The sequence below is a fragment of the Phyllostomus hastatus genome, unplaced genomic scaffold (genome assembly GCF_019186645.2).
Source record: "Phyllostomus hastatus isolate PE091 unplaced genomic scaffold, TTU_PhHast_1.1 phas_contig_402, whole genome shotgun sequence".
Classification (NCBI taxonomy): domain Eukaryota; kingdom Metazoa; phylum Chordata; class Mammalia; order Chiroptera; family Phyllostomidae; genus Phyllostomus; species Phyllostomus hastatus.
The window spans coordinates 1616223-1631795 of NW_025333873.1; the positions used below are offsets into that span (position 1 = coordinate 1616223).

Consider the following 15573-nt stretch of genomic DNA (forward strand, 5'->3'; position numbering starts at 1 on the left):
ACACGAGCGATCAATGTGCTCAGGCCCTTAAAACGGTTTGTTCTCGTAAGTGGGTTGCACATTCTCATTGTCATCTCAAAGCTGCTAATGTAAGCAGTGACCTGGGAGCAAGGGTCCTTTATTTTCCTTTTCATACCCAAGTAAACAATACTCTAACAGATGGCTGGGGGGTTGACCTAGGGCAGGGAGAGAGGGAGGCGACAGCAAAGCTGAGAGATTTGGGAAGAGTTAGGACTTAAAAGGCCTGAATTCTAATCCCAGTTTAGTACCCAGACTGTCAGATTGCTTTATCTTTCTGAGTCTCGGCTTCTCATTGCTCAAATGAAATTGTTTAGCTAAATGGTCTCTGAGTGCTTTTAAATCATAGCATTTGAGAGCCGTACGAGATTCTAGAGATCATTTGATTCAACTCCTTGATTTACATGTGAAGACAGTAAAGGGTTCTTCCTACACTATGATCCTCTGAGTTCCTGAACTACAAATTAAGATAGAAGATATATTTGAAGATGTATATGACTGAGATAAAGGCTCAGGCAAGAGAGAGGGACTGGAAGAACTTGACCCAGACCACGGTCCAGGCAGGGAACAGACGAACAGCTAAGGAGGCACATGGAGAAGAGGCAAACAGAGAAGGAGAAACAGGGTAGAGAAGTGGGCTACCGGGGAGGAGAATCCACAAGTCGAGCAAAATAGGTCTGGGGTCACCGACGGAGCAAGCATGCATGATGGATGTCCCCTAGGAATCAAGGACCGAGAAAAGAATGTTGGCAAAGTAAAGCAAAACTCAGAAAAATACTGGACCACGTCCCGGGGGACCAAAGAAGAGACGAGGCTTGCTCGGCCCTGCTAACGGTGGCAATTACACGGCTGGAAGTCCGAAAGCATCTTCTCCGATGAAAGGAAATCAAAGGAGCCCTGGACTTGTGAATTGTTTTCGTGCTTCCTGGAGGCGTGCAGAATAACGGATGGAAAGACTGGCTGATGGACTGACGGGAGCTCCGTGCGGTGGAGGGCATCCAGGTAGAAATGGCTCAAAGCCCAGGAAATGCAGCCCTGATGGCCCAGATGAGTCAGCAGATCCGAGCTCGAGCCAAAGATCTGAGAGTCATCCCCACGGAAAGCAGCACCGAACCTCTGAGAATGGACAAGCGCTCCTCAGAGAGAGAGAGAGAGAGGTCAAAGATGATCTTAGGTGATCTTCCCATTCTAGCTGGGCAAGTAAATTAAAAGGTGACCCATCCTTTCACCTTACTAGAGATGAGCAGTGAAGTACGTACTGAGAACATGTGGGAGAAAGGAAGGGTGGCATTTGAGAAACGCAAGAATAGATACGCGCTTCCCTCCTTGAGTTGCATATTATCAGCCACCTGTCTGTTCTTGGCCTCCACTTTACATTACTGTCCACTGATGAGGGGGCATCGCCATTGACTTCAGAGTGCAAACAGCAACAGAACGAGTCTCGAGTTTTCTTCTTCTTCAGAGAGTTCGTTGAGATGTGGAAGCCACAGAAATAAATCAGCCTCTCGATATGGATGTTTGCTTCCTTCTACCTGAGCAATTCCATTTCAAAGAAAACATCAGCAAATCCTGCTTTTGTCTTGATTCCGTTTTGTAACTGAGCATTCTCCTGCTCAGAACTGGCGACCCTGAGGCGGCCGGCTGGGGCGGCAATCTCAGGAAGGTCTGCCCGCCTGTCTTCTCAGCCTGAAATTCACGGAACTAAAAATTGTCTCCTCTACCCATTCCCCATTTTGTTGGGTTTTCTTCTTCTTCTTTTTTTAAAGGAAAAATTGCTCAAGGTCATTAGTGCATATAACAGATTAAATAGCATTTTTTAAATCAGAATATTGTATGCGTACCCTTTAAAATAAAAATGGATATTTTATGAGTCCTTATAATATATACTTATCCCTCCAGGGAACCCCAGACTCCAGGTTAAGAGTCCAAAGACTAGTTCAAGGTGACTGGCGACAGGGACTTGTCCCCTGAAGAGCCTGGCTGAGATGTGCCGCACGCCCCGTCCCAGGAATCACACCCTGAGCTCCAGGTGTCCTTCATGGCCCACTCTCACTCTAAGTCCCATCTGGGTTCTATAAAAAGGTTTTTTCCCCCGAGTACCTTTACCTCCAGGAGTCTCCCCAGGCCCCACCCCGTAGCTTGCTCACTCTTTCTCCTCTGACCATGCTGGTACATCTTTCGCTGTGTCCAATCACAAGGGTCTCTATGGCTTTCTGGTTTCCAAGGCCACCCCACTGGGAGTCGGCCTCTATTTGGTTCACTACCTTTCACATAGCCACACTCAGCCAGCAGGCTAGGAAGACACCGATGGAGGGAGGAGTTTACCAGACGATGTGGTGGCTGGGCCACCATGACATGACACGGGGAGAAATGTCAGTGGCCCGGTAGAAAGAGGGCACAGCCCTGAGAAACTCAGCGTGGAACGTGGGGTAGAAAAGGCTGCTGGGTCAAAGAGGGGGTGTGAGGACTTGATCCATAGCATGTAGGAGCTGGAGGGACCTAGGAAGTCCCAGGCCTACCCCCTTGTTTTGCAAATAAAGAAGAAACCAAGTGCAAGAGACCCAAAGGGGCTGGCCTGGCTCCATGTGGACTGGGAGGCAGGACTGGCAGGGGTTAAGAGCAGTGACTTTGCAGCTGGGCAGACTTGGGCCCTCAGTTAAAACTCCAGATCTGTCCCTAGCTGTGTGATTTCAAGCCAGTCACCTGACTTCCCTCCATTTCTGTTTTCTCGTCATGACAGACTGCCCTCACACGGTTGTGGAGAAGGCCAAACAAAATAGAGGATGAGCAGGGCTGACCACGAGGTCCGGCACCTAGTGAGAACTCAGGAAATGTCAGCTGTGGTTGGGATCAAAGGAGGCGGAAGTAGAAACCCAGGCCTCCCGAATTCCTCACCTGAGATGTTGCACATCTCACCCAAGGAAACAAATTCAACTCCTAGGTTTAGTTATGGTGGAGCCTGGTGGGAAATATGCTCTGCTAAGAAAATAAAGGACTACCTCAGATCAGAAAACCATGAATTCTGGCCAATTAGAAGTCAGCTGGAGAGTTGAGGGACAGTTCTGCCTGCCCGGGATTGAGCATAGAACACAGGTGATGCATGTGGACTCCACACGCAGAATAAGACGCGCTGCTAATGGGAACAGTAGGCACATGGGCAAACATCGGAGTGTGTGGGGAGGGGGCAGTGCGGGCAGGAAGTCCTGCCTCTCAGTCGTTCCTCAGGCCCGTTTCCCTGCCACCTCCTGAAAATTCTGTTTTAAATTCCTGATTCAGGAGGTCCACAAATTGGGCAGCCCTCTCAGCTGCACGCAGTCTCCACAAACGAGGGCTCGACTTCAGAGGTGTCGGGCATCCCCCAGACTGAGGCCTCTGGGCCTAAGAGGAACCTCGTGTTTACTGAAGGCGAGTGAGATCAGGCTGGGAAGAATTCAGCTCATTGCCTCATAGATTCTCATTCCACCTCAAATCCTAAGGAGTCTCAGTGCAAAGGAGTTCTGAGCAAGACACAGAACGGAAGCATGCGAGAGAGGGCTTTCAGGGGTCAGCGTTTCCTAGGGCAGACTAGGAAGACACAGGGCAGTGAGTCTGGTGGAGTGATGCATCGCTTTCTTTGGCCTTTTCTACGGAAGAAGCCGAGGCCATCTCTGAACGGCATCCCAGGGAAAAGTAGGGGTTGACTTGTTCCAAGGTCATGCTCATCATGGACAGGGATGGAGAAATATCACTGTGGGCCTCACTGGATCTGTAATTATTCAAATGCTTTGCTTGTAACACAATCACAGCTCCTCGCTCTGATTATTGGCATCATCAACATCATCTATTAATGGGTGTTGAGCTCCTGTGGATACAGAGCATTGTACAAGATGCTAAATCATTCCAAATACAGATTCAGAACATGAAAGACAGAAAAGAACAGCAAGTGGACCAAACAGGGCATCATTCTGAGTAACAAGATCTAAATCAGCCTGAAACCATTCATGTGAGCTAATCTTAAAGGGCCAGAGCCACCTAAATTCCCGAAAGGCATTAATTATTCCAGGCTCTTCTTTATCATGCCTGTCTTCATTATTTCCAGCTGCCTACTTTTAAACAGAAGTATTTAAACTTCTATTAATTTTCCCATTATCCCTTTTGTTAAATAAACCTTCTCTTTATCACCTATCAGCCTCTCCTAGTGTGGCTGTCAGCAGGGGGAGAACTAGCAGAATTTGAACAGAACAAAATGCATAGGTAGAGGGGGACTTGCCTCCCAATTGGCCAGAACGTGCAGTGTGTGTGCAGTGGCGCCTTGCTGCCTGGAGTTTCCACTTGGTGGTACCTTAGGAACTCAGCACACGGTGAGGAGATACGCTTTGCTGAGAATGCCTGTCACCCCTGCATGAAGCATTCTCAGCCTGCTGCAGAGCTCCAAACATCTGTTCTGCCTTTTGTGTGTGTGTGTGCATGTGCTTTTGAGCTGATGGTGGGAGACAGCCTGCCAGAAATGTCTGAGCTCACACTGAAGACATGTTGCAGGTTAGAAGGCAGACGGCTGCTGCTGTATTGAAAACCTATTCATCAGAGTTTCCTAAAAGAACAGATATGAAAGGTTCAAATGAACCCTTCAGGGTGTCTCTGTCTAACCAGGCCTTAAGCTCTGCCTCTCATTAATCTTTAATGAACAACAAAGAAAATGTGTCGCTGGCTAATTATTGTGTAGGATGGCAGACGCTGAACGAGAAAAAGTTCCCAAAGTCACATCATTTAAAGGGATACTGTCAAAAAGAAAGTCTGATTTTGAAAGGGATTCTCTGACCTGTAATGTTATGTGTTTCTTGTTCAACTTGAATTACCATGGTCTCAGTCAGGGGGATTTGAACTGTAAAAGTTTGGAGCCATCAGGTGATGGAATCTCAGATTTGTCCTCCCACACAGGATTCTCATCCCCGCTCCCTGGGGCGGGGGGAAGGACTTACACGCTGCTTTTCCTTATGTCGTAATGTCTGTCTGGGATGTCTTTCTCCTGCCTCCACCTCCTTCAGCTTTCACTTTCAGCAACTACAGTCACGCATCACGTAACGTCGCAGTCAAGGATGGATCACGTATACGACGGTGGTCCCAAAAGATTATAATGAACTGGATTTTCTGTTAGGAAGGGAAGGATATGTGGTTCAGACAAATTTTTTTGCCTCTGATGGGAGCAATGTCCGCGGGGCCCAGCAATAGATTTCATGCCCGGTACCTCGACACGGAGCGCGCAGACTCGGTCTCCATCAGTCAGCCTCCCACCTGGCGCAGCACAGAGGGGCCCGGCCCCAGGTGCTCGTGCTCAGAGCGCGCTCCCGCGCTCCCGGATCTAGCCTGCTGGACTGCAGAGAGCATCGCTGTACATTCTTTGTTGAAGACCAAAGACCCCGTACAAGGAAGGACACGGGTCCACAGGAGCTATTTTAACAACTGTTCAGTGCCACGGCCGCTTCAGTAAAAGATTTCTGTGGTAGTGCGGAGCCTGCCTGCCCCTGTACTCTATGAGTATTTTCAACCTGTAGTGATGGAAAGCATCGACAAATTTTATTTCTTCCATCAGTTCGATGCTGGGAAGAGCCCTTTGTGCCAGATAGGGTCATTGGAACCAAAAACTGACTTCCGAAGTCACAATATTGAGTCCTCAGTCCTCCACCCTTTCCATGTTGAACACCCTCTTTTGTGTGTGTGAATACCACAGAATTCCTTAATCGGACTGCTGCTGCAACCTGCGGTAGCCAAATCCCCTCCGCTCCTTTCTCTCTCCGTCTTGACTTCTCATTCCTCCCGATCCTCAGGCCACCTCTCACACCCCCTGACAGTCACTGTCGTGGTGACCTACACCCTACCCAGCCAGTTTGCCCTCTGTATTTCCGGCCAGTCCACCCCAAATCTCCGGCCATGTAGCAGAACTGACAGCTTTGATGTTCTGCTTCTGGCCCTGTCAGAAGGAAGCAGGGGGAGGGCTTGTTGGAAAGTATTTATGAAGCCCACAGGTTTGTAGCCTGGGAGCAGCAGGCCATACTACACAAGGTAGGTGTGTGGTAGGTTATAACCGTCTAGGTTTGTGTGCGTGCGCCCTACGATGTTTCCACAGTGACAAACCTGCCTAATGAGGCATTTATCAGAAGGTGCCTCTGTCTTTTAGTGACTCACGACAAGAGTCCTTTAATCCTGTCCCATGCTGGGCAGAATCCCTTAGTTTGCATTTTCTCAGCATATGTGAATTCTAGAATACAAGTTCCTTTAGGGCAGGAACTACATCTCATCATCCATATCCAGTGCCTACCACGTACTGTACTCAGTAAGTGTTTGTTAAATTCAGGGAAATTGCTGATATGTGCCTTGGGCTTGTTTGTTTCTTATTTCTTACTGCCTCTTTGGTCTTCACAACTAACAATTTCTTAAGGGTAGGAATCTTGTCGTATTCTTCCTTTGCCCTACCGCGAGAGCACTTGCTATAGATTTATATATATAACAAGTTCTCCACATATTGGATGGCCATGTTAATTGTTGATTAAACTCAGTTTTTTATACCAACATGGCATTCATTATAAAGTGTCCTGTTGGAGTAAATGGTTACATATAAGATGAAACCAGGCTAGTCTGAATAGATTTTCTTTTATAACCATTTTCTTTTCAACTTAAATGCAAAGACCTCAATGCTATATTTTTAGGGTTCTTTTTACTTCAGGAGTCAATGTTTGAATGTAAAAATATTAACCCCAGTCAGAGCCTGAACAAGTTGCTGAAGAAGTGGTTTTGGAGTATTTAGAAGAGAATGTGGTGACTCCAGGACCAAACACAGGTGCACCCCACCTGACACAAGCCCTAGAAAAGGCCATCGGTGGGGTTGTGAGATTAGTATAAGGGGGTGTGACAGACACAGAATATCTCAGTGCAAGACACACATTTGACAGGGTTTCCCTTGCTATTTGGAAGGTGTGTCTGCAGCAAATGGAACATTTGCAAACCGAGAGGCGCAGTGAGTGAGCTTTGTCCATCTGGAATGTGTCTCTAGTAAAAACAGTAGAGGACTCTGCCTTGCCTGTGGCTCTTCCGTGTCTTTTCTGCACATCTGAGAGGGTGGCAGAGAGAGGACCCACTCTATGTTCAGACCTGTGTTCCGGCCACCGTGCTGAAAGCTGTATTCTCATGATCATGTTTCCCGGGAGGCCTGGTCTGCCGGTGGCTCCAAGCTCAGTAGGAGAGCTGATACCATGGACGACAGGTTCTGCATTCCAGGAACCGAGCCAGTTAAAGTTTGCTGCAGGGAATGTCATGATCCTCCATTCAGGCTGAAAATAACCAGCTGCCTTAAGTCCCAACCTGTAGGGGCTGGAAAATTTGGTTTGGAAACAATTTCTGAGGAGAGCCGTATGGGTAACCTAGAGAAGGGTCGGGATAGGAAGGGGTTCCAACTGACCGCCAGTCAGCAGAAAGCCATGTGTGTTGCAATGGCCTGAGAAGGTAATGTGCAGGCCCCAAATCCCAGGGAGGGTTGATCCTAGCCCTTCCTGCATTGGCCAGACGAGCACGAGGCACCGCCATCAGCCTAGCATCCAGGAGCTGAAGGGAACTTCAGGGACCATCCAGCAGTATTTGTGTCAACAGATTTTCAGGGAATCAGCATAAATCCGGAGGAGAATGACCACATTAAAGTGAGCACCAGGAACCAAAACAATAAAAACCTATGAAAGCATGCTCCTGTTTATTCTATCACTTAAGTCTTCCCACAGTCTCGGGAGGATTTAATAAACTGCAGAGGAACCGTGCGCAGAGAGGTGGAATGACTTGCCTAAAGCTCCCAGCCAACGAAGAGGCCCAGTCCCAAGCCAGGATCTCCGGACTCTCAACCCGGCGCTCTTCCTCAGGGCCCAGCGTCCTCTCCACGGCAGCTCTCGGGCCCCCCCACACCCGGCCACTGCTCTTGGAACAGTCTGGCCCAGGGCGGCTGCGTAGCAGGCCAAGGCTGTTTGCGCTGCTGACGACGTTCAGCAGAACTTGCACAGCAGCTCACTGAGAAATGGCTCTGGCAGGGTTTCATTCGACACTCCTCCGCCGAGCCCGCCTCCCCTCCCTTCACTGTCCCTTGTAAAGGGAGGGAGGTAGAACACAACCCGACCCAACGAGAGCCTGCAGGTCCCGCCCGCTGTCCTTCAGAGCTGCCCCTGCTCCCAGAAACAATACCCTGATTATCATTCATTATTTCTACTTCTTAGTAGTAAAACCCGTTTAATATGGCATCGCAGACCATTGGGGAGTTTTAAATTTCATGTCAGACCAGGATTTATGGGCCAGTTTTGGAATTTTACCTCTGGGCTCCATAATTGCAATTCCCTTTTAATCGCTCTCGTAGACACCTCTGTTAACAGACTTCAATTATTTCTACACAGTGGCCCCCCAGGATTAGGCGGATCTGAATGATCCATTTGTGTCACCTCCTTCGAGGTCCTACCCAGGAGACTTTAGCCATGGGCCTGGTCAGAAGATGCCAGGTCTGACGGGCCGTCCCACTGGGGAGCCTGGGGGTTCTTAAGAGGAATGTTCCCTCACAAGGAGTCCTGAGACCAGGGACTGTGCCCCCACCCTCCCTGGCCTTCCACTCCGCAACGGGAAGCAAGAGATTAATGTGCTGGGATGGACACATTGGCCCGTGCTTGTTGTGAAAGCTGTACAATTCCGAGAATGTGCAGATGCATGCTGGGAACCCTTCCGTGGGAAATGGCCTCAAGGAGTATGATGCTGGGAGCCGGGTGGGAGGCACAGAGAGGGCAGAGTTCCTTCGGCTGCACCCTCGAGGGCCCTGAGGTGCTTTTGGGAAAGTAAAGGCTGTCTGAGGTGTTGTGCAATATTGTGCAGGGACCCCCTCCCACCACCAAGGACAGAGTGAGGACACCAGAGCAGTGAGAGCCTGCCAAGGGCAGTTTTGTGATAGAGGGGAGAGAGGAGCTGGAGTGACTGTAAGCTCCCGAAGCCCCCGCTGGGTCAGCGTGCACAGACAGGGCTGAGGCACAATGCTGGGGGTGGGGAGCAGCTACGGGAGCTGCCTCAGAGATGTCACTCAGTGCTTTGTAACTGGTGACAGCAGTTTGTACGGGAGAGGTGCGTAACTCTGTATCCAGAACGACCAGTTGCCGCAAGAAAGTTTAGTTATAGACGCAGGTCATCACCTGCTGGGTGGGGCACTGAGCTGAGGCTGGGAAGGGGGAATTCACCAAAGAGGCTTGGGAGGAAAAAAAAGAAAGAAAAAAGAAAACAAAAAACAGGACTAGGGACCTCATACATGGATGCTCAAAATCCTGTCCTGGGCTAAAGGCAGCCAAGAGGGAGCGAGACTCCCCGACCTCGACCTTGGCAGGGCGGAGCCCCCGGGCTCCCAGTCAGCAGCCCTGTCCAGGCTCCCTGAGGGACCGCCCACCTTGGCTGGCGTGGCCTGCGAGGAGGCGACTGAGGTGCCGCACCGAGCGAGAGGAGGCTCCGTCACTCACGGGTCCCTCTGACGTGACAACAGGCCAGGCATCTCCACACAGAGTGCCGTCACCCGGGAGCGTGCAGATGATGAGCTTTGGGCACCATTAACATAGCGTATTGCATACATTACTCATTTAAAAGCAAGGCATTCCATTCCACTAGTATTTAATGTCAGATTAACAGGATCATATGTCCATGCTTAAAAGGTTTTTATAACAGAGGAAAATAAGTAATCTGCTAAAGTCTATGATGGACTTGATACTAAAGGATTCAGCGATGCATGTTTAATTCAGCGTGGGGCTCCAGCCCCTGCCCTGCCCCGGGCACGTACCCACCAACACACGCCGAGTCACGTGTCTGTGCTCTTTTCCTGTCTGCAGAGCTGGGATCCGTTTCCTTCTGCTTTCCAAGCCTGTGTGCTCATCTATGAAATAGGGACAGTCAGTCATGTGTCATCCCTGTCCTGTGAGAATGGATGCCAAAAGGTGACTCCAGAAACTGGGGAACATCATTGGTCAGGCTCAGCACGCCCCAACACCAAGCAGACAACATGGCAGCCAGTCCAGACGCTCTGAGGCCCTCCTGTTCTCAGGACTCTCCAGGTGGCTAGGAAAGCACCAGCCCTGGATTCACAAGACCAAGCTCCAGCACTTTTCAGCTGGGCTGTGAACAAGCCCAGTAACCCTTTGCTCCTCGCCACCTGGTTGTGTGACAAAGGATAGGAGCACCTGTGTCCTCGTCACCCAGGGTGGCCGTAGGGTCAGATGAGAGGGTGTGTGTGGAGACACGGATCCCCTCAGATGGGAGCTGGGTGCTCAGGCAGAGGTCCCAGGGCTGTCCCAAGGAGCGCCTGCCCAGTGAACCTGAGCACACTGGACTGAGGGTCCACCTTTGCCCTGAGCCCGTCTCAGGTTTAAATCTCCTGGTAAATGTGGTGAGTGCTGTGCTCTGCACATGGCGGGCTTTCAAGGAACTAAACTGTCCCTGGGGTATCTCTCAGCTCTGAAGTTGTGGGATCTCTCAGTGTCTGGAGCCATTGTCCCCTGTATTCTAACAACCCAGGTTGCCTTCTGCTTCTGTAGGAAGCAGGACCAGAGAGAGAGAAGTGGACTTGGAGTGTGACAGGCCTGGGTTTGAGTCTCAGCTCTGTTACTTACTAAATCGAGAACAAGATAACTCACCTACTGGAATCTCGGTTTCCTCATCTGTACAGTGGGGCAACAACTCCTACCTTACAGCTCCTAGGAGTTCCTGCAGTGTCTGGTACAGGATTAGCGTCCTAGGAGTGGTAGGCATTATAATAATTATGATAATTCAACAGTGGCATTACAGTTATTACCATCAGCACTTGGATGACAACACTGGCAGGCTCCAAAGCCAGAGATGCTTGCAGACCACAGATCCCTCCCACACTTTCCAGGATCTGTCCACAGCAGCCCCGCGAGCATGAAGCCCGGGAGACATGTGTCCACTTCCCGGATGGTGCAGAGGCCACCAGCCCCTGGAATCAAAACTTGGACTGTTTTGAATGATGCCTCCACACCTGCTCTGAGCTGCTGGTAGAGCTTCGGACGCACCCGCAGAGCTCTTGCAAGCCAGGAGGCTCTTCCTGGCCTTTGTCACCGTTCGTTCCTAAAGTCCCCTGTCCTTTGAAGGGGCCATGGCCTGCGAAGGAGAGGGGGACTTCTGCTGTCCCTTTTGGCTTCCCGAGAAACACGCCATGCAACTGGATAGGCTCCAGCTTCTGTGATCTGTCAGCAAAAGCCCTGAGCCAAGAGAGGGGTTCTACTACCTCATCTCCAGGAATGAGTTTTTATTTGCTCTCTGGAGGTTTCTGCTTGGTTTCGTTTTACCAAAACTGTGTTGCAGGCTAACCAGTGGCTGTGGTGACCTTTATGATACAGTGGACATCCAGGCAGCCTTTCCTAAGACACTTCGCCTCCATCTCTTAGGAGGCAGGTAGAGGCAGACGGGCTGTTCCTGTCTGGTAGGTGACTGACTCCTCCTCAAGCCCCTGTTGGTTTAACACAGGGTGGGGCAAAAGAAGGTTTACAGTTGTACGCGCAACAGTCTATTCTTATATTACTATTTATTCCTCGTTGTACTAGTTCCCACACAAACGACTGTAAATCTATCTTTGCCCCACCCTGTGTGTCACTGAAGGACTGAACCAGCCAAACACCAGAAGCCTGCCTTTTCCAGAAAAATCACAGCTTCCAGGACACAGGGTCAGGGACAGTGTCAAAGAATTCTGAGTGTTCAGGGGTCTCTTACAGTAGTAAATATTCCAAGTCCGAGAGGAGTCAGGAGAGGGGATGAAGGCCAGTCTCGTGCATGGGGACCGTGGCCCTCCACCGCCCCAGCCTAACTCTTCCCGGCTCCCCACGTGTTTTTCCTTCTAGGGCAGGCCCAGCATTCCCCCAAAATGCCGGGTCGCTATTTTGAGCTGACCCTCTGGTGTCTTAGAAGAATTGGTAGTGGCACTTCAGCCCAAAGACCGGCTCCCACGTGGACACGTCATTGGCACACTCTCAAGGTTCTGAAGCAGTTCTGTCTGCTATGTGCAGGAAAGCTCATAAAGTCCAAATCCCATCCGTTTCCTCCAGCACAGATTAAAGGGACTGGTATTACCTGGGCAAACCTAATGGGTCCCATGATTCCTGAGCTTTAGCAGCACTTCCTAGTTCCATTCTGCAGTACAGGGCCTCCCTAAAGGCAATGGTGGCATTACTCATCTGGGAGGCAGAGACGGATGGGTAGAGAAATGCCCCGTGCTCTCTCTCGCCCCAAGGAAAATGGGATTCCTTTGTGAGAAATGGGTTATATTCTCAGCAGCCTGTGGGCTGCCTGTCATGAGCTGGTCATCACACACAAAGATGATGCTATTCATCAATAGTAAGTAAAAATATTTTAAAGTTTGTTTCTGCACTTAGTGGGGATGGGTTTGAACTAACCACTTCTATTAGTTTGCTGAGGCGGCCGTAATGAAGTACCACAAATCGGGTGGCTTCCACAACAGAACTCTACTATCTCACAGTTCTGGAGGCCAGAGGTCCAAGCTCAAGGTGCTGGTCAGCAGGCTCGTCCTGAGGGCTGTGAGGAAGGACGTGTCCATACCTCTCTCCTGGCTCCAGGGGCTGCGGTGGCAGTCTTTGGAATTCCTTGGCTTGTAGAGACCTCACCTCAGATCTCCGCCTGCCTCTTCGCGTGCCATTCTGCCTGGGTGTGTCTCTGCCTCTGTGTCCTAATTTCCCCTCCTATGGGCATAGTGATATTGCATTAGGGCTCACTCTAATGGCCTCATTTTTATTTGATTAGCTTTATGAAGACCCTATTTCCAAATAAGGTCACAGTCTGATGCACTGGAGCTTAGGGCCTCCACATATCCTTTTGGAAGGACACAATTCAGTTTTGTGTGAGTATGTGAGGTGGGTCCATCTCCAGCCCTCAGCTCCTCTCTGCCACGTGAGTGGATCAGGTGTGGTGGTTTCCAAGATTCGTGCCTCTTATACATCTCTCAAACCCTCGACAATGTCATTATCAACAGGCTCAGGACATGATCTATCAATGCCGCTGGCAATTTCTGCCATGCCCCTGGACCGCCCCCCAAGCAAAGAGGCAGAGCAGAAATAGGCTCATGGAATGGGATGGGGGGTGCCGTTCATCTCAGACAGGTTCAAGTCTGTGGGCCTTCCTCAGCAATGCTTCCTCAGCATTGCCCCATCAGCCTTTTCCGGGTCAGCTGATTACTGTCCCAGCCCCAGAATTTGCTTATAGGGAGGGCACAGTTTATGGCCAGGTCTACCCTTCCATACAAAGTTCAGCACAGTTTCTTGACCTGGCCAGAGATTTATGACTGAAACGGAACCTCTGAGCTGGGGCGTCAGCATTTTGCTTGGTTCAGAGGCTCACGTATTGAACCAATCAATACCTTCATGCATTAAGTGGCATTTCTGTTGGCTCCATAGGGAGCAGGATGGGCGACTGGATATCATTTCAGCATGAGCAGGGGGGCTCCTTCGAGGCCTGGCAATTCCTAGGCATTGAGCCCTGAGGCAGGGGTGCAGAATAAATGCCACAAACTCAGCCCCATTCAGGACTGGGGGCTCAAGCTGGAGGCAGACTTGGCTGAAGCAGCGGGGGCCTCCAGGCGCAGCCACGGTTCAGTTTCCATGTTGTCTTTCTCCCTCTCCCTGGGGAGGATATAGTCAAGAAAAAAAAAAGACTGCATTGAGTTGGTTTGAAAGAAAAGATTGTAGCTGAAAAGAACAGATGGTGCTAAATAGTTATTGGAAGGAAAAGAGTTAGGAGACTAAGTTCCAGATTACCCTGGCTGCTGGTGTGGGTGATGTGCCCAAGTCTCTTCTCAGAAAGAGGTCAAAACAGTCGCCTGGGACACTTGAGCAAACTGCCCGCCGCCCCGGCCAGAGAGATTGTCTGACAAATCTGTGCAGTGGAGAACTCTTGTGCCCACTTCTGTAATTGGAAGTGACTTCTACAATGCCAGCATCGACCAAACTCTCTCCCCTCTCACTCCCCACCGCCCAGCATCCAGCTGAGTCCTTCCCCGCAAGACCCCTGCCGCCCCCGAGGAATGGTGCGTGCGTGGGACCTAATCCAAGACTCAGAGAAACTGATAGAGAAATTTTAGCATTTGCAGGACTGCTACTCTTGCATTGAAGAAATGTTCTCTGTTGATTTTTGGCCTGGATACTCAGCGTTTCTTCCTTTACAGAGATGAAAAAACACTAGTGACTCCTCTATGTACTTCTTTTTACAAACCAGAGCAAAGAAGAAGCCCTCTTAGACAATAAGCTTAGGAGCAATAGTTGCTTGGGAATCAACTTACATCCTTAAAGAATGTATTTTAACTTGCAACTCTGATATGTGTGCAGATTCATCATTCTCTTAACGTGGGGCCAAGACCTTGGCTTCCAGTGTGGGTCTGTGGACCGGCGTTCTGCACTGTCCTTCTGTATAAATCCCATGCGTGACACCACCGCACCACATCCGTGATTTTCAGTTTTAGTTTCTCTAAAATGGAAATAACTTTAGAACACTGATGAACTAATCTGAACACTTTCTGGGTTTTTAAGGGTTTTTTTTCTATCTTTTCTGTTGCCCTATTCATGCCTAATTAAACAATAATTATTTTTAGTGACTTATCCCTTGGAGTCTTTGCAAAAGTAATTCAAATGTTTCTTGCTTGTGTTGCAGCAACTCAATGAGCATAGGTGCCATGCAGAGGCTTGGGAATGAGCATTACTGACCCAGTAGGTGTACAACTCAAGCGATAGGGGTGGAAGGTTGTAGGGGCACTGGAGAATAACCTTGAACATTCAGTTAGCCTTGAAAGTTCAGAGGGCAGTGGGTGTTTCCTTGAATGTAAAATGTACAGATTGTGCTAACCCGTCAGGGAAATTGGTCACATGGAGGCCCGTTAAGAATACTTCTATGATTTTGCCTTACAACCGTGGCTGTGATGAGTCTGCTCCTCCCCACCCCCACTGACTTAGGGGCTAGGTCAGTAGAGGCGGACCCTCGGTCCCTTCTTCCTGGCCTGATACACAGAATGAAGGGAAAATCTCAGCCCAGGACCAGGATGGATGCTGCCTCCCACAAGCCTGTGTATTCTGACCTCGACTGTGACGACGTGGAAGTGGAGAGAGAAAGGAATAGGGTAACCTGGGACTGCATCAGGAAGAAGCCAGAATATCTCCTAGATGCATCCTTTTCGGAGCACTGCTCATCCTCAAATACCCACCGACCCACTAAGAAGCTCTTCTAAAAACCAAAGCATTAAATTGAACAAATTTAAACTTATGTGCAATATAGCAGAAAGTGCATGAGTTTTGAAGATAAATAGTCTTGGGTTCATATCACTTCTTAACATTTACTCCATGGGCAAGCTGTATAAGCTCTCTGAGCCTCAATTTTTTTGTTGTTTATAAAATGGGAATGATAATATCTGTCTCATGCGTTGTAACAATTAAGTGAGATAAAGCCAAATAGCTGCTTTAAATCCTTCCTGGAATGAGGCAGAACATAAATAAACACATACTCAAATGAAATGTT

At 49.5% G+C, this 15573-nt stretch overlaps 1 protein-coding gene across 1 annotated transcript in view; it reads left to right on the forward strand.

Annotated features, from left to right (window-relative positions):
- Nucleotides 1-15573, forward strand: part of ALK (ALK receptor tyrosine kinase) — a 641645-nt gene that overhangs the window by 458162 nt on the left and 167910 nt on the right. The window lies entirely within an intron of this gene.